Here is a 19,085-nt window from a genome sequence, read left to right on the forward strand (position 1 = left end):
ACATAGACAGCTAGGTGTGGATGCAAATCTAAAACTTGACTAGGCCACTTGACATTGGGTGGTTTATAGATATTTGAGACTGCAGTGTCACATACTCGAGTAACAACAGTGTGAATATCATCGCTTGTACTGGAAGAGACAAGATAGGCATTATCTACCGTGGAGCGTACGTAGGTGGCATTACCATACGCTTGATGATAGGTAGCTCCCAGAAGATCATATCCCGGAATCTTTCCTCTTGTTCTCAACTGCTGATCATCTGCAGCGTGAGTTTCTTGGATAACTACTAAGTCAACTTCATAAGAAAATAGCAGTTTAGACAGCGTAAGCGAGCAACGGCGAACAGGCGACCAGACATATTTCTCCTGGTCAAGATACAACACTAATGAACAGTAAACACTAAATATGAATGACAACGACGATAATTCTTGATGTACCTAGAAAAATATATAAATGTATGTCTGTAGCTTGAAGGATAGCCTAGGCGTACAAAGAAAGATAGTTTTCTTTACGAAGCTGAAATACATACAACCTTATAAGCATTGGTTTAGCTGTAAAGTTAGTTGGATCCTCAACAGCTAGCCTAGGCATCACTAAAGAAGCGTACTGAGCTAGAAGTTTGTACCCGCATGCATTACACTCAGCTCGAAGGTTAATCGGATCCTCAACAGCTTGCCTGGGCATTACTAAAGAAGCGTATTGAGCTAGAAGTTTGTACTTGCATGCATCAAACTCAGCTTGAAAGTTAGTCGGATCCTCAACCGCACAAAGTAAGGCACATTTCTTCACAGAGCTAAAATACATGCAAAACAATAAGAAGCATACTGAGCTAGAAGCTCGTAGCAACATGCATTACACTCAGCTTGAAAGTTAGTCGGATCCTCAACCGTATAAAGTAAAGTAATTTCCTGTTGCTTTCCTCACCGAGCTAAAATACATGCAACCCTATAAGGATTAGTTTTACACTCAGCTCGAAGGTTAGTCAGATCCTGAACAGCTACCGTAGGCACTACTAAATTAAAGATGTTTTCCTTACTGAGCGATAATGCAAGCACTAACCGACCGTATAAGCAACAGTTTTAATCAAAAACTAGCTCAAAGGCAAGTTAAATCCTCAAAAGCTACCCTAGGCATCATTAGTGAGGCGTATTAAAACTTACTTTTTTCTTTAGCAGATCTCACTAGAATAACGTAGACTGCAGACGATGATTTCTTAAAAACAAAGCAAAGGAAATAATAAATATACAAAAAATCGAAAATAATAATAATAATAATAATAATAATAATAATAATTGTTACCGTGTTTTTGTGAATCAGCAGAGGTAAAAGAAGATGCGGGCTGGAATGGGTCTAACTACGAGTCCGAAAAATGAATTAGAAATTTTAAAAAAAGGTTATATTTTCAATAGACAACAAGATTTAACAAATTTTCACTAGGTGAAATAACAATGAAGAAAATCAGGTACAATTATAACTTTAAAAAAGAAAGCACAATTTAAGGGGTCCTTACAATCCTGGGCTACGAGCCCCTAATTCACAATCCTTTAGCACTCAGCTAACAACCACAAAATACCAAAGGGCAGAAAGCCCCTAATTCCATGGAGCACTTGCTCCCACCTAGTAATGTCAAGCATCCTAGAGGCACCTTTCAAAATACCAGAAAGAGCTGACCCGCTCTCAATCTTTCAAGCCTATTAAAGGCAATACCAGACTTTACAATTAACTGCCATCAAGGCAGAACTTACAAATATAAACAGGGGTATCTCGTACCCAATCTACTGGGCCTACACAGGAAGGAAAACAAAACGGGTTAAGTTAATGGCCCAAAATACAAAGCTAAATGGAGGCGAGTACTTGCACTCCTACATAAAAGCTTGTTAAAACCCAAGTGGCGCTAAGCCGATTCAACAGGGGCTATTTCCACACTAGGGAGGTGACTCGTATAAGAAAATTTTAATACATTAGGAAAGAGAAGAAAATCGGTTATGAAAACGTAGTCACATCAGATCAAAATGAAGGGGAGCTCGAGAGGGTAAGGCACTCCCTATCACCGATTTACAGTTAATGTAACATGAAAATTTTACATCGAAATGGTATAGGTTACATCAAAACGGTTTCGGACCTTCCCCGAGGATTAAACTGCTGAGCTAGCAAGTAAATAAAGATGTTAAACGGCCATTATCTTTGAAGGGCTGCTGACTGATAAAAGAGGCGCTTCCCGCTCCCTGCTATCCTTCCATACGCTAAGCTAGATGTTGTACGAGTGGCCGAGAGCCAGGAAAATCAGCATTTTTTATACTCTCGGGGAAGATTAGAGACCTTTCAGGAATGATTAAGACACACCCACAGTCGTTTATTGGGTAGCTTACAGTTACACATCGACATTGGTAAAGAAAGACGCCATTGGCTAAAAATTAATGACAGAAATTTACGATTGGCTAATTTCAAAACTGGCGGAAAGAAAAATTAATATTGCCACCCCACAAATGAAAGAACTACATTTAGTAAAGAACAGACTTATGAATACAAAATATCTTCAAGAAAAGTTCCATCACTTCGCACCAGGGTGCATGATGATAGTTATGTGTAGAGACATCTGTGAGAGAATGTCCACACTTCTTGATAATTGTAAACAAAAACAATTCGAAATTAACTCAGTGACATATTCTGATAAACGGTTGAATTTATTCAGTTTTAGAGTTCAGAGTTTCAGCTGTAGAGGAGTACTTTAAGGCGGAAAATTCAAATGTGCGGCGTATAGGTGTACCAACCGGTACAGGCCTCCCCCTACAAAAGTCCTTCCAAGGGGCGACGCAGAAGAATGTTGAAGAAAATTATTTTCCAAAACAAATGTCCAAGTTTTGTTTAACCCAACTTGAAGAAAATTTTTGCTTCCTTGGTGATAGATTTGTTGAAGTACATGGAAGAAACATTAATTGATGAAAAAGTCTCTTAACGTTGTATTGAAGAAGAATTTTGGAAAAAGAAAACAAGTTTTTTAAAGTCCTTTTGGTGGATGACTAGATAAATTCCAGACTTAGAGTGTCCTTCTTGTTCTATGCTGTCAAATACATATTGCTAATTTTGACGGCCAGACCAGTCACCGCTGCCAATGTCCAGACGAGGTCCCGGACCCCTCAAGTACCCTGAGATACCTCTCCCCGCACTATGAGAGGGGTAGTCGTGGTGACGGACGCCGCAGAATTGAAGTTTGTTTACAGTCCCCAGATAATCTTGCGGTTGGTGCGCCGCACTTCAGCCTGTGCCGGGAGATAGACTCCGGCGAAAAGTACACTGTAGGACATCACGGGAGTGGAGTGGGCCCTTACCCCACCACTGTGGCGGTAAGGCGCCGAACGGCTGCGGGGCACTTAAACAATAAAATCTCGGCGGCAGAATAGTTGTTGACATCTGATTTCTTATTTTAGGGTACGATTTTGTTGGTGAGGCAGAGGAGTCAGCGGCGTAGAAAAATGTTTTAAGAACATTTTTTATTGCCACTGGTATGGTTTAGTAGGAGACGGGAGCTTGGTAATGGCCGTAAGGGAAATGGCAGCAGAGTAACCGGAGAGGAAGGTCGCACAGGTTTATACAGAGCAGATGAGAAAACAAAGGGCAGAAGGCCTAAGATTAATGGAAAATATAACCTTTACACCGTTGGAAGACAGAGATGGCAAGTTAACAATTACATTACACCGGTTTCACCTGAGACAAGTGAACATTAAAGATCCTCTCGGTGGCTGGATTGCTCACTAATAATGTCACCGGGGTTAAGAAATTCAAAACGGTGCACGGCCCATGAAATCTGGGGGCAAGCTTGCCCGCGGGAACAAAGTTTTGACCATAACTTGGTCTCCTACCTTTAAATTGGTGGGCCTCCGTCCACGATCATATCTTTCCCTAACCTTTTCATGGGAAATTTTAAGGTTGGCCTTAGCCTTCTTCCAAAGATCTCTAACATTATCTGGATCTATTGTCTCAGGCAGAATATCACTAAGAGACCAAAGGTTAGAGAGCGGCGTGGTGGGTACAAACTTAAACATCAAGGAAGCTGGAGTAAACTTATGAGATTCATGAACCGCCGAATTCAAAGCGAAAGCTAACCAATGCAAGGACGTGTCCCACCTAGAATGATCATCATGATGATAGGCAATTAGAGCAGACTTAAGATTACGATTGACCCGTTCAGCCAGAGATGGCTGAGGATAGTACGCTGAGGTAGTTACCTGTGAAATGGAGAGATCAAAACAGAATTTACGGAAGAGATTGGAGGTAAAGTCTTTAGCATTATCAGACACGATATATTGACACGGAGCAAAAGAAGCAAAGATGGAATTTAAACAAGAAATAGTGGACTGAGCGGTAGCCAGCTTAGTCGGAAATAACCAGGAAAATCTTGTGAAACCGTCTGCACACACAAAGATAAATTTATTGGCATTCCCCTTTGATTGGGGGAAGGGTCCTACGTAGTCGATGTAAAGACGTTTCAAAGGGCGCGACGCTTGGTGAGAAGACAATAAACCTAGCTTAGTGGACATGGTAGGTTTCCTCAGCCAACAAGTTTTACAAGCTTTTACCAATTCACGAATTTCACCGTCCATACCTTTCCAAATTAACATTTCTCTGATCTTTTCTCGAGTTTTGAAGATGCCTAAATGCCCCCTAATGGGGTTTCATGGTAGTACTTGAAGATCATAGGTACAAGAACAGCTGGAACCACAACAGTCATCTTCTTATCATGCCCCGACGGGCAACATAAAACAACATTCCCCAACACATAAGGGACGACATGTTCCCCAGAAGAAAGGGTTTCCATAATAGGAGCCAGCAGTGGATCTTCACGTTGATATTTTTCAATATCCCTAAATAGCATGGGAGCCTCAGTTAGAATGGCATTAACACCAGGGGTTATGGACTCGGGAAGTGAAGAACTGTCTTCCTGTTCAACGGGCTCTACCTCATTGGAAAACATACGGCTTAGTCCGTCAGCAACAACATTTTCAGTTCCTCTTATATGCCTAACATCAAATTGGAAGGCAGAAATTCGGATGGCCCAGCGGGCTATGCGACCAGTGCGACGCGGCCTACCTAAGACCCAACTTAAGGCTTTGTTATCCGTCTCCAAGTCGAACTTGACATGTTCCAGATAGAGGCGGAACTTTTCTAGAGCAAATAATACTGCCAAATCTTCGAGTTCATAAATGGAATACTTGGCTTCTTGAGCCGATAAAGTACTAGACGCATAGGCGTTGGGTCGCCTCCTTAGTTCAGTCTCTTGAAGGAGGACTGCAGCCACCGCCGAAAACGACGCGTCAGTTTGGACGATGCACTTCTTCGAGAAATGAGGCATAGCAAGAACAGGGGCATTACACAGAGCTAATTTGAGATCTTCGAAATCGGCTTGTTAAGAAGGCCCCCACTCAAATTTGACGCCTTTCCTACGAAGTAAGTTCAAGGGCGCCGCTCTATTAGCGAAGTTAGGAATAAATTTCCTGTAGAAATTCACCATGCCAATGAATTCGGTCAAAACCTTTGATGTCCTTAGGAGGTTTGAAATCACGGATGGCCTGTGTTCTAGAATGATCTACAGCGACACCATCGGGCGACACAATATGCCCTAAAATGACACGGAAGGCTTAGCGAAGGCAACCTTGGACAACTTTACGGTTAACCCTGCCTTACGAAGGCAATTAAGGACTTCTTTCAGATGATCAAGGTGTTCTTCAAAGGTCTCAGAAAATACGACGACATCATCAAGATAATGGTATAAGTAATCGAATTTGATGTCGGAGATGACCCTGTCTAGCAGTCTTGTAAGCACAGCTGCTCCCGTGGGGAGCCCGAAAGGCATGCGGTTGTATTCGTACAAGTTCCAATCCGTCGCAATCGCAGTAAGATGTTTGGATTCTTTAGCTAGAGGGATCTGATTTTACGCCTGATTGAGGTCTAAGACGGTAAAGAACTTAGCTTTTCGAAACCATGAAAAGCAAGAGTGAAGGTCGGGAAGGGGCACAGAATGTAACACCACCTTCCGATTGAGAGCCCTATAATCAGTCACAGGCCTGAAGCCACCTTGGGGTTTCGGAACTAGGAAAATAGGCGATGAATACGCCGGCTTAGAGGGCCGAATTATACCATCTTTCAACATCTGATCTATGATTTCTTTCAGAGCCTTCATTTTAGGTGGAGATAACCTATAAGATGGAAACCTAACAGGGATCGCATCAATAACCTCAATCTTGTATTCGATAAGGTCAGTAACACCAAGAGTATCGGAGAAAACTTCTGGAAACGACTGACACAACTTACGAATACTATCGACCTGGTTCTCAGGTAGATGTCTAACGTCTAGCAACATCTCATCCTGGGTAGGCGAAACAGATGAACATGACACAGAACTACACTTAAGTAAGGGGATTTTGAAATTACTAGCAAATTTGAAAGAGCACTAGACCGGTGTGCGACATGAAATGCGCTCCTAATATAATGGGGCAAGACAAATGCTTCGCCACAAAGAGTTTAACTTTCCAAGTAAATTTAGCAATTCGAATTTTGGCATATAGAAAACCTAAAATTTCTAATGGAGAAATGTTAGCCGAAATGCATTGAACCGAAGACGAACAAAAATCAGAAAATTTACAAACAGATTTTAATTTGGAATACCATTCCGCCGAAATAATGGAACACACACTGCCAGAATCTAATAGAGCTGTTAGTGGTTCATTATTCAATTCAATTTTGTGAAATGGTACCGGTGCGGGGGTATCCGCCGCAATCTTAAGCCATTCTTTGGGACCTTCAATAGATAAATTAGAAGACTGAGTTTTCCCTGAGATTTGATCGGATTTAACCGGCGCTGAGCCTGAAGAAGGTGGACACGCCGACTCAGCCGATGCCACTAGTCACTTTTGATTATTGATGGAAATTGCAACCGAAGTTGAGCAGGAGGGAGTGCTATTAGAATTCGGGCAATTTTTCGCAATATGGGAAAAAGCGCCGCATTTAAAACAGCCTCGAGATGACCCTGCTCCATTCTTCTTTGTCCCGTTGGATCTGATCAAAGGGCACTTGTTCCGGAGATGGTCAGGCGACCCACAAGCATAACATTTGCGGGGTGTGAGGGTTCGGCGAGGTGGAGGTCGAACATTACCTGAAAATGGAGGGGGCTCTTTCGCGACACGTAATGTGTCCGCATATCCAACTCCCTCAGCTGAGACAGCCATAGCTTCTAATTCGGCAAACGTTTGCGGACGCGACGCAAAACACAAATATGACCCGTAAGATGGTGAAATTCATTCCACAATAGCCTGTACAATTTGATCTTCAGGGAAATGTAGAACAAATACCCTAGTATAGAACTTAATATCTTGGATGAAGTCTACGAAGTTTTCATCCAGACGCTGTACACGGTAATAGTACTTCTGAATTAGTGATGACCTAGCTCGAGCCGGAATAAAATTAGCTAACAGATGGGCGTGAAAGTCTTCTATAGATGATTGTTCAGCAATTGCACTTACTATCTTGTCTGAGAGAACACCAATGGAATAGGGGTAAATAATCTGTAGGATTTGACACGAAGAAAGAGAAAAAACAAGAGCGTGATCTGGGAATTCAACTATAACCTTAAAAATGCGATGACGTCATTCTTAAAATTAACGGAAAACTTAGAAGTACCCCTAAGCAATATCGCTAAAGGATGAGGCAAACTACTGAACACGGGTGACATAGTAGGTAAAGAACTAAGGGGCGGAGAACCTGTTTCAGAAGGTACATTATTCAACACAAATGGAGGGATAGATGTACGCCGACCTTACTCGGTTTCCAATGGGGCAGATGTCTGTTGAGTTGCCACGGATTTTCTACCTCCTTCACCCGTGGGAGAATGCTCCTCGCTAACTACGTTTACCAGAGTGGGTTGGTCAGTTTTGGGTGGTACTGCCCCAGTTAACAATAGGCTAACATTACTGGATACTTTAGAAAGGTTTTCGAGAACAGCACTAGCCTCCTTTCTTTGAATGTCATTTAACATAAGAGACAATAGATCAGTAACCCTATTGCACACGTTTAAGTTGATTAGGTGATGGATCACCCCCCTTCAAAAAAACTAACTACTGATGCTAGCTCAGTAGCATTATCAGTGATCGTGGAGAGAGCGTCGTCAATATCCTTCACCCCCAAGATGGGGATACTAATCGGCAAATACAGAGAATCTTTATGTTTAGTGGTATCGGCCGCAACCGTGCCTCCAGATTGAAAATTTCTAATAGTTAATTCGTAAATCAATTCCTCCTAGCGCAAATAGCCGGGATGGAGGACATCGCGAGGGCCGGACATGATGACAAAAGATTAAAACATTTAGAAAATATGGAAGAATATTCCAGCGACGGAGAAAATTCTTAGAGTTCAAAACAAAAGCAATGTTTAGCCGTCAAAAGGGGCTAAACTGAGACCCATTCAACCACGCTCTGCTACCAGTTGTTACCGTGTTTTGGTGGATCAGCAGAGGTAAAAGAAGGTGCGGAATGGAAAGGGTCTAACTACAAGTCCGAAAGATGAATTAGAAATTTAAATAAAGATTATATTTTCAATAGACAACAAGATTTAACAAAATTTCACTAGGTGAAATAACAATGAAGAAAATCAGGTACAATTATAACTTTAAAAAAGGAAGCACAAGTTAAGGGGTCCTAACAAACCTGGGCTTCGAGCCCCAATTTTACAACCTTTGACCTCTCAGCTCACAACCACAAAATACCAAAGGGCAGAAAGCCGCTAATTCCATGGAGCACTTGCTCCCACCTAGTAATGTCAAGCCTCCTAGACGCAACTTTCAAAATACCAGAAAGAGCTGACCCGCTCTCAATCTTTCAAGCCTATTAAAGGCAATACCAGACTTTACAATTAACTGCCATCAAGGCAGAACTTACAAATATAAACAGGGGTATCTCGTACCCAATCTACTGGGCATGCGCAGGAAGGATAACAAAACGGGTTAAGTTAATAGCCCAAAATACAAAGCTAAATGGAGGCGAGTACTTGCACTGCTATATGAAAGCTTGTTAAAACCTAAGTGGCGCTAGGCCGATTCAACAGGGGCTATTCCCACAGTTGGGAGGTAACTCGTATAAGAAAATTTTAATACATTAGGAAATAGAAGAAAATCGGTTATGAAAACGTAGTCACGTCAGATCAAAATGAAGGGGAGCTCGAGAGGGTAAGGCACTCTCTATCACCGATTTACAGTTAAAGTAACATGAAAATTTTACATCGAAATGGTATAGGTTACATCAAAACGGTTTCGAACCTTCCCCGAGGATTAAACTGCTGAGCTAGCAAGTGAATAAAGATGTTAAACGGCCATTATCTTTTGAAGGGCTGCTGACTGATGAAAGAGGCGCTTACCGCCCACTGCTATCCTTCCATACACTAAGCTAGATATTGTACGAGTGGCCGAGAGCCAGGAAAATCAGCAGTTTTTATACTCTCGGGGAAGATTAGAGACCTTTCAGGAATGATTAAGACACACCCACAGTCGTTTATTGGGTAGCTTACAGTTACACATCGACATTTGTAAATAAAGACGCCATTGGCTGAAAATTAATGGCAGAAACTTACGATTGGCTAATTTCAAAACTGGCGGAAAGAAAAATTAATATTGCCAACCCACAAATGAAAGAACTACATTTAGTAAAGAACAAACTTATGAATACAAAATATCTTCAAGAAAAGTTCCATCACTTCGCACCAGGGTGCATGATGCTAGTTTTGTGTAGAGACATCTGTGAGAGAATGTCCACACTTCTTGATAATTGTAAACAAAAACACAGTGACATCTTCTGATAAACGGTTGAATATATTCAGTTTTAAAGTTCAGAGTTTCAGCTGTGGAGGAGTACTTTAAGGCGGAATATTCAAATGTGCGGCGTATAGGTGCACCAACCGGTAGAATAATAATAATAATAATAATAATAATAATAATAATAATAATAATAATAATAATAATAATAATAATAATAATAATAATTGTTACCGTGTTTTGGTGGTAGTTAGAGGTGAAAGAAGGTGCGGGTGTGAACGGGTCTCAAACTACGAAATTAAAGTTAATGTAAAATTTAACAAGGTTATATTTTTCTTTTCAAGATTAAGTAATAACAAATAGAACAGGTACTTAGTAGCCGAAACACAATTTGAAATGTACAATTACAGAGATTACAAAATTTGGGCTCCGAGAGCCAAACACACGATTCTTGAGCTATAAGCCCAACCTTACGATATACAAAATTCAACAAAAGGGGCAGAAGACCCCAATCATGCCCTGGAGCACTAGCTCCTCTTTACACAGAAAAGCCTCCTCGAGGCATACAAAAATCAAGTTCCAAAAGAGCAATCTGCTCTCAAAGTTTAAGCCAATCAAAGGCCACACCAAACTTGACCTTCGAGCTGTCCTCTAAGGACCTAAACACAGGGGTAAAAGACCCAACCTACTAAGGCCTATTAAGAGAGAAAAGAATAATTACATGGCCTCTAAAATACCAAGTTGAGAGGAGGCGAACTGCACTCCTAATACATTTTGTTTTAACACCTAATCTGGCTCCAGGCCGCTAATGCAAGGGCTAATCCCATACTACAGAGGTGACTTTCGAAAAGAACAATTTACATTACATCAAGGAAGAATTGGTTGTGAAAAATAAGTTCACCTCAAAACAATATGAGTGGGAGCTCGAGAGGGTTAAGCACTCTCTATCCCAAAATGTAGTTTAAAAGATAGAATAGATACTAGTTTCTTTACATTTTAAGGAAGGTTACATAATGGGAAAAACTTCGGACCCGCCCCGAGAGTTAAACTGCTGAGCAAGCAAGAAAATAAGTTATTAATCGGCCATTACCTGGTTGTTGACTGCCGCCGAAGAAAGAGGCGCTTCCCGCCCCTGCTATGTACTTTACACACTGAAAGGTGGTAGAGAAGTGGCACAGAGACCCTAAAATCAGCAGTTTATATGCTCTCGCGGAAAGTTCGAGGCGTTTCAGGAAGGAAAACACCCGCCCACAATCATTTTATTGGTGAATAAAGAGAACCCCTACATAAGATGAAGAAGAAACACATTATTGGTGGAAAATTAATTAAAGAAATTCGGGATTGGCTAGATTCAAAACAAGGGGAAAGAAAGGGTTAATATTGCCAACTTAAACAATGACTGAAAGAAATTTAGCAAAGAACAAACTTTTGAAATTAAATTTTCTCCAAAAAACAGTTCTTTCACTTCGCACTAGGGTGCACCGTTGTAGTTCTTCAGTAGTGTCCTCTAGAAGAGAAAGTTCACACTTCTTACAACAAGCGAAACAAAATACGTCGAAAATGACACAGTTCAAAAACTCCAAAATTTCCAAGTAGTGACATCTTCTGAGACACTTGAAAATCAATACCGTAGATAAAGTTCAGCCTTCCTCCAGCAGAGGAGCTTCAACTGGCGCAAATTTTCAATAAGCGGCGTGGAGGTGTACCGCCCGGTACAGACCTCCCCCCCCCCAAAAGTTCCTCCAGGGGTGACACATGAAATTTGTTTGTAAACCAGGTCCAAGTTATGAGGTTGATATGGAGAGTAATTGCAGAAGCATTTATGAAATTTTCTAAATTTGGTTTGATCCAGTTTCAAAACACTTGTAGTAACTTTTAAAGTAATGTCTTTAAGTTGGTAGAAGTTGAATTCAGAAGGAAAAACTTCAGTTTGTAAAGTTGAGGAAAAATTTTCAGTCCACCAGACATTGCTGTTGAATTCCCAGGTGTAGTAATTGCTAATAGTAATTGTCCACGTAGTTAATTAAATTGGATGGCCAGACCGGCCGCTGCAGCTTGAATCCAGAGGAGGCCGCTCGGACCCCTCAAGTACCCTGAGATACCGCTCGCCCGCACTATGAGGGGAGGAGCGGTGTTGAAGCACGCCGCGCCCGCGGTGAATATATACAGGCTGCGGGCCAGTAGCAGGTCGTGCGCCGCACATCAGCCTTGGCCGGGAGGAGGGCTCCGGCTCGCCGCGCACATGTCGTCCTCGCTGGAGAAGAGGGGGCCCTTCCTCTACCCCAGTCGCGGCACAGCGCCGCGCGGCAGCGGGGGCACTGAAACATTAAAGCTAGGCGGCAGAATTTTGTTGACCAGAATGATTTTTTGAGGGCACAGGCTTTGTGGAGAGGTTGAGGGGCCAGCGGCGTGCAGAAATTCATTTCAGATGCGAGCCACTGTGTGTAGTGGAGCAGGAGACGGGAGCGTGGTAATGGCCGTGGCAAGGATAGGATGGCAGTTTAACAGATCGGGGAAGGTTTTACAAAAATGCTTACATATAAAACAAAATATTATAGAAGGGGCAGAATGCCTTAAAAAAGAAAACTCAAAAAAATATAACCTTCATATTCCTTTCAAGATAATATGAGGCAAGGTAGCACAGAAATTATACAGGTTTCACCTGCGACAGGTGAACCCTAAATATCCTCTCGGTGGCTGGATTGCTTAGTAATAATGTGACCGGCGTAAGAAAATCGAGAATTATGCATGGCCGATGAAATCTGGGGGCAAGCTTGCCCGCGGGAACAAAATTCTTGACCATCACCTGGTCACCTACCTTCAAATGGGTGGGTCTCCGTCCACGATCATATCTTTCCCTAACCTTTTCATGAGAGACTTTAAGATTGGCTTTAGCCTTCTTCCAAAGATCTTTAATATTATCCGGATCTATTGTCTCGGGTAGAATGTCACTCAGAGACCAGAGGTTAGAGAGCGGCGTGTTGGGAACGAACTTAAACATCAAAGAAGCTGGAGTAAACTTGTGAGATTCATGAACCGCCGAATTCAAAGCAAAAGCTAGCCAATGCAGGGACGTGTCCCATCTAGAATGATCTTCATGATGATAGGCAATAAGCGCGGACCTGAGATTACGATTAACCCGTTCAGCCAGAGATGGTTGAGGGTAATAAGCAGAAGTTGTCACATGAGATATGGACAGGTCAAAGCAGAATTTACGAAATAAGTTAGATGTGAAAGCCTTAGCATTATCAGACACAATATATTGGCACGGACCAAAAGAAGCAAAAATAGAATTTAGGCAAGTAATGGTGGACTGAGCGGTAGCCAGCTTAGTCGAAAATAACCAGGAAAATCTAGTAAAACCATCTACACACACAAAGATGAACTTGTTGGCATTTCCTTTTGACTGGGGGAAGGGTCCTACATAATCAATATACAGGCGTTCCATGGGGCGCGACGCTTGATGGGAAGACAAAAGGCCTACCTTGGTGGACATGGTGGGTTTACTAAGCAAACAAGACTTACAAGCCTTTACTAGTTCACGGATTTCACCGTCCATACCCTTCCAGATGAACCTTTCACGAATCTTTTCACGAGTTTTAAAGATACCAAGATGCCCTCCTAATGGGGTCTCATGATAATACTTGAAGATCATAGGTACAAGAACAGCTGGAACGACAACTTTCATCATCTTATCATGCCTCGATGGGCAACATAAAACACCATTCCTCAGAACATAAGGGACCACATGTTCCCCAGAAGAAAGGGTTTCCATTATCGGAGCCAGCGTCGGATCTTCACGTTGGTATTTCTCGATATCCCTAAAGAGCATGGGAGCATCTGTTAAGATGGCATTAACATCAGATGGCATGGACTCGGGAGGTGAAGAACTATCGATCATGGGTCTCGACCTCGTTGGAAAACATACGGCTGAGTCCATCAGCAACAACATTTTCGGTACCTCGGATGTGCCTGACATCGAATTGGAAGGCAGAAATACGGATGGCCCAACGGGCTATACGACCAGTACGACGCGGCCTACCTAAGACCCAGCTTAAGGCTTGATTATCTGTCTCCAGGTCGAATTTGACATGTTCCAGATAGAGACGGAACTTTTCTAAGGCAAATAAGACTGCCAAACCTTCGAGCTCATAGATGGAATACTTGGCTTCTTGAGCCGACAGAGTCCTAGATGCGTAGGCAATGGGTCGCCTCCCTAGTTCAGTCTCTTGATGAAGGACTGCAGCTACTGCTGACGACGACGCGTCGGTTTGGACAATGAATTTCTTTGAGAAATCAGGCATAGCAAGGACAGGGGCATTACAGAGAGCTAATTTAAGATCTTCAAAAGCGGCTTGTTGAGAAGGTCCCCACTCGAATTTGATGCCTTTCCTACGAAGAAGATTCAAGGGCGCCGCTCTATTAGCGAAGTTAGGAATAAACTTCCTGAAGAAATTCACCATACCAATGAACCTGGCGATACCTTTGATGTCCTTGGGAGTTTTAAAGTCACGGATGGCCTGTGTTCTGGAATGATCGACTGCCACACCATCAGGTGACACAATATGCCCTAGGAATGACATAGAGGGCTTAGCAAAGGCAACCTTGGACAACTTGACAGTTAACCCAGCCTTACGAAGGCGATTAAGAACTTCTCGCAGATGATCTAGATGTTCTTCAAAGGTCTCCGAAAATACGACGACATCATCCAAGTAGTGATATAAGTACTCAAATTTGATGTCGGAGAAGACCCTATCTAGCAACCTAGTGAGTACAGCTGCTCCCGTGGGGAGCCCGAAAGGCACGCGGTTGTATTCATACAAGTTCCAGTCCGTGGCAAACGCTGTAAGGTGTTTGGATTCTTCAGCTAGAGGAATTTGATTGTAGGCCTGATTCAAATCCAAGATGGTGAAGAACTTGGCCTTACGGAACCATGAAAAACAAGAATGAAGGTCGGGAAGGGGCACAGATTGTAACACCACCTTCCGATTGAGAGCCCTGTAATCAATGACAGGCCTGAAGCCCCCTTGGGGTTTCGGGACTAGAAAAATAGGCGAAGAATACGCTGACTTAGAGGGCCTAATAATACCATCCTTCAACATCCGATCGATAATTTCTTTCAGAGCCTTCATTTTAGGTGGAGATAGCCTATAAGGTGGAAAACGGACAGGAATCGAATCCGTGACCTCAATTTTGTATTCAATAAGGTCAGTAACACCAAGAGTATCAGAGAACACCTCTGGAAACGACTGACACAATTTACGAATACTATCAGCCTGCTCCTCAGGTAGATGTCTAAGGTCTAACGACATCTCATCCTGGGTAGGCGAAATAGAAGAACATGATACAGAATTACACTTTAATAATGGGATTTTACAATTAGAGGCAAATTTGAAAGTGCACGACCTACTCTGAAGATCGAGCACAAGACCAGTGTGAGAAATGAAGTCAGCTCCCAATATAATGGGGCAAGACAAGTGCTTGGCCACAAACAATTTAACTTTCCAAGTAAATTTAAAAATACGAATTTTGACATGTAAAGAACCTAGAATTTCTAATGGAGATGAATTAGCCGAAACATATTGAACAGGAGATGAGTCATAGTCGGGTAGTTTACAAACAGATTTCAATTTTGAATACCATTCGGCCGAAATAATAGAGCAAACACTGCCTGAATCTAATAGAGCTGTTATAGGTTCGTTATTTAACTCAATCTTAAGAAAAGGAATAGGTGCGGGGGTATCCGCCGCAATCCTAAGACACTCTTTGGGGCATTCAAAAGACGGATTGGCAGATTGAACGTTCCCTGAATTTTCGATCTGCTTACCAGGGGCTGAGCCTCGGAAAGATGGATTAGTCGACTCAGCCGAAGCCACTAGTCACTTTTTATTATTGGCATAGGTGGAATTTGCACCAGAAGTTGAGCAGGAGGGGGTGCTATTCGAATTGGGACAATTCTTGGCGATATGTGAGAAAGCCCCACATTTAAAACAGCCTTGTGATGAACCAGCTCCATTCCTTGTCCCACTAGACTTGAGCAATGGGCACTTGTTCCGAAGATGGTCAGGCGACCCGCAGGCGTAACATTTACGGGGTGTGACTGATCGGCGAGGTGGAGGCCGAGTATTACTAAAAGAAGGCGGGGGTTCTTTCGCGACACGCAAGGAATCGGCGTATCTAACTCCTTCCGCCGAGACGGCCAATGCTTCAAGTTCAGAGAAGGTTTGCGGGCACGCCGCGAAACACAAATATGACCTATAGGATGGTGAAATTCCTTCTACAATAGCCTGTACAATCTGATCTTCAGGAAAATGAAGAGCAAACACCCTAGTATAAAACTTAATGTCTTGTATGAAATCAGCCAAATTTTCATCCAATCTCTGTACTCGATAATAGTACTTCTGAATCAGAGATGACCTCGCGCGAGCAGGAATAAAATTTGCAAGTAGATGTGCATGAAAATCTTCAATAGACGACTGTTCGGCAATAGCTCTTACTATTTTATCTGAGAGAATACCAATAGCATAAGGATAGATTATCTGCAAAATTTGACATGGAGAAAGAGAAAAAACAAGGGCATGATCCTGAAATTCAACTAAAAATCTTAAAAATGAAATTACTTCACTGGTGGTATTAACGGAAACCTTAGAGATACCTCTGAGCAAGATTGCCAATGGTTGAGGCAAGCTGCTAAACCCTGGTGACATAGTAGGTAAAGGTTTCAGTGGCAAGGAAGTTAATTCAGAACGTACATTATTCAATGAGTTACGGCGTTCAGACTCGTCCAATGGGGCAGAGGTAGTTTGAGCAGCGATGGTTTTCCTATTTACTTCTCCCTTAGGAGGCTCTTCCTCGCTCCCTACATTCACTGTGGTGGGTTGATCGCTTTTAGGAGGAATTTCGCCAGTTAACAATTGAGTGACCTTACTGGATAATTCAGAAATATTTTCAAGCAATGTACTAGCTTCCTTCCTCTGAACGTCATTCAACTTCAGAGACAACAGATCGTTAACTCTATTTGAAAAATGATATAGCCTGGCTTGCACACGCTTGATTTGATTAGGAGAAGGATCATTTTCGTCAAAAAAACTAACTCAGTATTCTCAGTGATTGTGGAAAGAGAGTCGTCAACTTCTTTCTCTCCCAAATTGGGGATGGAAATGGGCAAGTCAAGGGACTCTCTATGCTTGTTTGTGTCTACTGCAACCGTGCCTCCAGATTGCACATTTCTGATAGTTAACTCATAGATCAACTCCTCCTTGCGCAAATAGTTAAGATGGAGAACATCGCGGGGGCCGGGCATGATGACAGAAAAATTTTGAAACAGAGGAAATCAAAAATTTCCAGCAACAGAGAAAATTGTTACAGTTCGGATCAAAGCAATGTTTAGCCGTCGAAAGGGGCTAAATTGAGACCCATTCAACCACGCTCTGCTACCACTTGTTACCGTGTTTTGGTGGTAGTTAGAGGTGAAAGAAGGTGCGGGTGTGAACGGGTCTCAAACTACGAAATTAAAGTTAATGTAAAATTTAACAAGGTTATATTTTTCTTTTCAAGATTAAGTAATAACAAATAGAACAGGTACTTAGTAGCCGAAACACAATTTGAAATGTACAATTACAGAGATTGCAAAATTTGGGCTCCGAGAGCCAAACACACGATTCTTGAGCTATAAGCCCAACCTTACGATATACAAAATTCAACAAAAGGGGCAGAAGACCCCAATCATGCCCTGGAGCACTAGCTCCTCTTTACACAGAAAAGCCTCCTCGAGGCATACAAAAATCAAGTTCCAAAAGAGCAATCTGCTCTCAAAGTTTAAGCCAATCAAAGGCCACACCAAACTTGACCTTCAAGCTGTCCTCTAAGGACCTAAACACAGGGGTAAAAGACCCAACCTACTAAGGCCTATTAAGAGAGAAAAGAATAATTACATGGCCTCTAAAATACCAAGTTGAGAGGAGGCGAACTGCACTCCTAATACATTTTGTTTTAACACCTAATCTGGCTCCAGGCCGCTAATGCAAGGGCTAATCCCATACTACAGAGGTGACTTTCGAAAAGAACAATTTACATTACATCAAGGAAGAATTGGTTGTGAAAAATAAGTTCACCTCAAAACAATATGAGTGGGAGCTCGAGAGGGTTAAGCACTCTCTATCCCAAAATGTAGTTTAAAAGATAGAATAGATACTAGTTTCTTTACATTTTAAGGAAGGTTACATAATGGGAAAAACTTCGGACCCGCCCCGAGAGTTAAACTGCTGAGCAAGCAAGAAAATAAGTTATTAATCGGCCATTACCTGGTTGTTGACTGCCGCCGAAGAAAGAGGCGCTTCCCGCCCCTGCTATGTACATTACACACTGAAAGGTGGTAGAGAAGTGGCACAGAGACCCTAAAATCAGCAGTTTATATGCTCTCGCGGAAAGTTCGAGGCGTTTCAGGAAGGAAAACACCCGCCCACAATCATTTTATTGGTGAATAAAGAGAACCCCTACATAAGATGAAGAAGAAACACATTATTGGTGGAAAATTAATTAAAGAAATTCGGGATTGGCTAGATTCAAAACAAGGGGAAAGAAAGGGTTAATATTGCCAACTTAAACAATGACTGAAAGAAATTTAGCAAAGAACAAACTTTTGAAATTAAATTTTCTCCAAAAAACAGTTCTTTCACTTCGCACTAGGGTGCACCGTTGTAGTTCTTCAGTAGTGTCCTCTAGAAGAGAAAGTTCACACTTCTTACAACAAGCGAAACAAAATACGTCGAAAATGACACAGTTCAAAAACTCCAAAATTTCCAAGTAGTGACATCTTCTGAGACACTTGAAAATCAATACCGTAGATAAAGTTCAGCCTTCCTCCAGCAGAGGAGCTTCAACTGGCGCAAATTTTCAATAAGCGGCGTGGAGGTGTACCGCCCGGTACAATAATAATAATAATAATAATAATAATAATAATAATAATAATAATAATAATAATAATAATAATAATAATAATAATAATAATAATAATAATAATAATAATAATAATAATAATAATAAGAGAATCAAACTTACCTTTTTAGCAGATAGCAGTAGTGGGCAGATATCGTTCACGATGGTGAGCACCGATCAAAGTGAGAGAATGGAGTAAATTGGTTATTCGTTTAAATACTCACATGATTTTATATGATCAGCACTTAACACACACTGCCACTGCGACTGTCATGCGTCTCACGCAGCGAGAGTACTTTCTGTGAACTGAGCTTGTTGCTAGGGGATAGAGCAGAAAGTGTGTAGGTCAGCG

The sequence above is a fragment of the Anabrus simplex genome, chromosome 14 (genome assembly GCF_040414725.1).
Source record: "Anabrus simplex isolate iqAnaSimp1 chromosome 14, ASM4041472v1, whole genome shotgun sequence".
NCBI classification, from domain to species: Eukaryota; Metazoa; Arthropoda; class Insecta; order Orthoptera; family Tettigoniidae; genus Anabrus; species Anabrus simplex.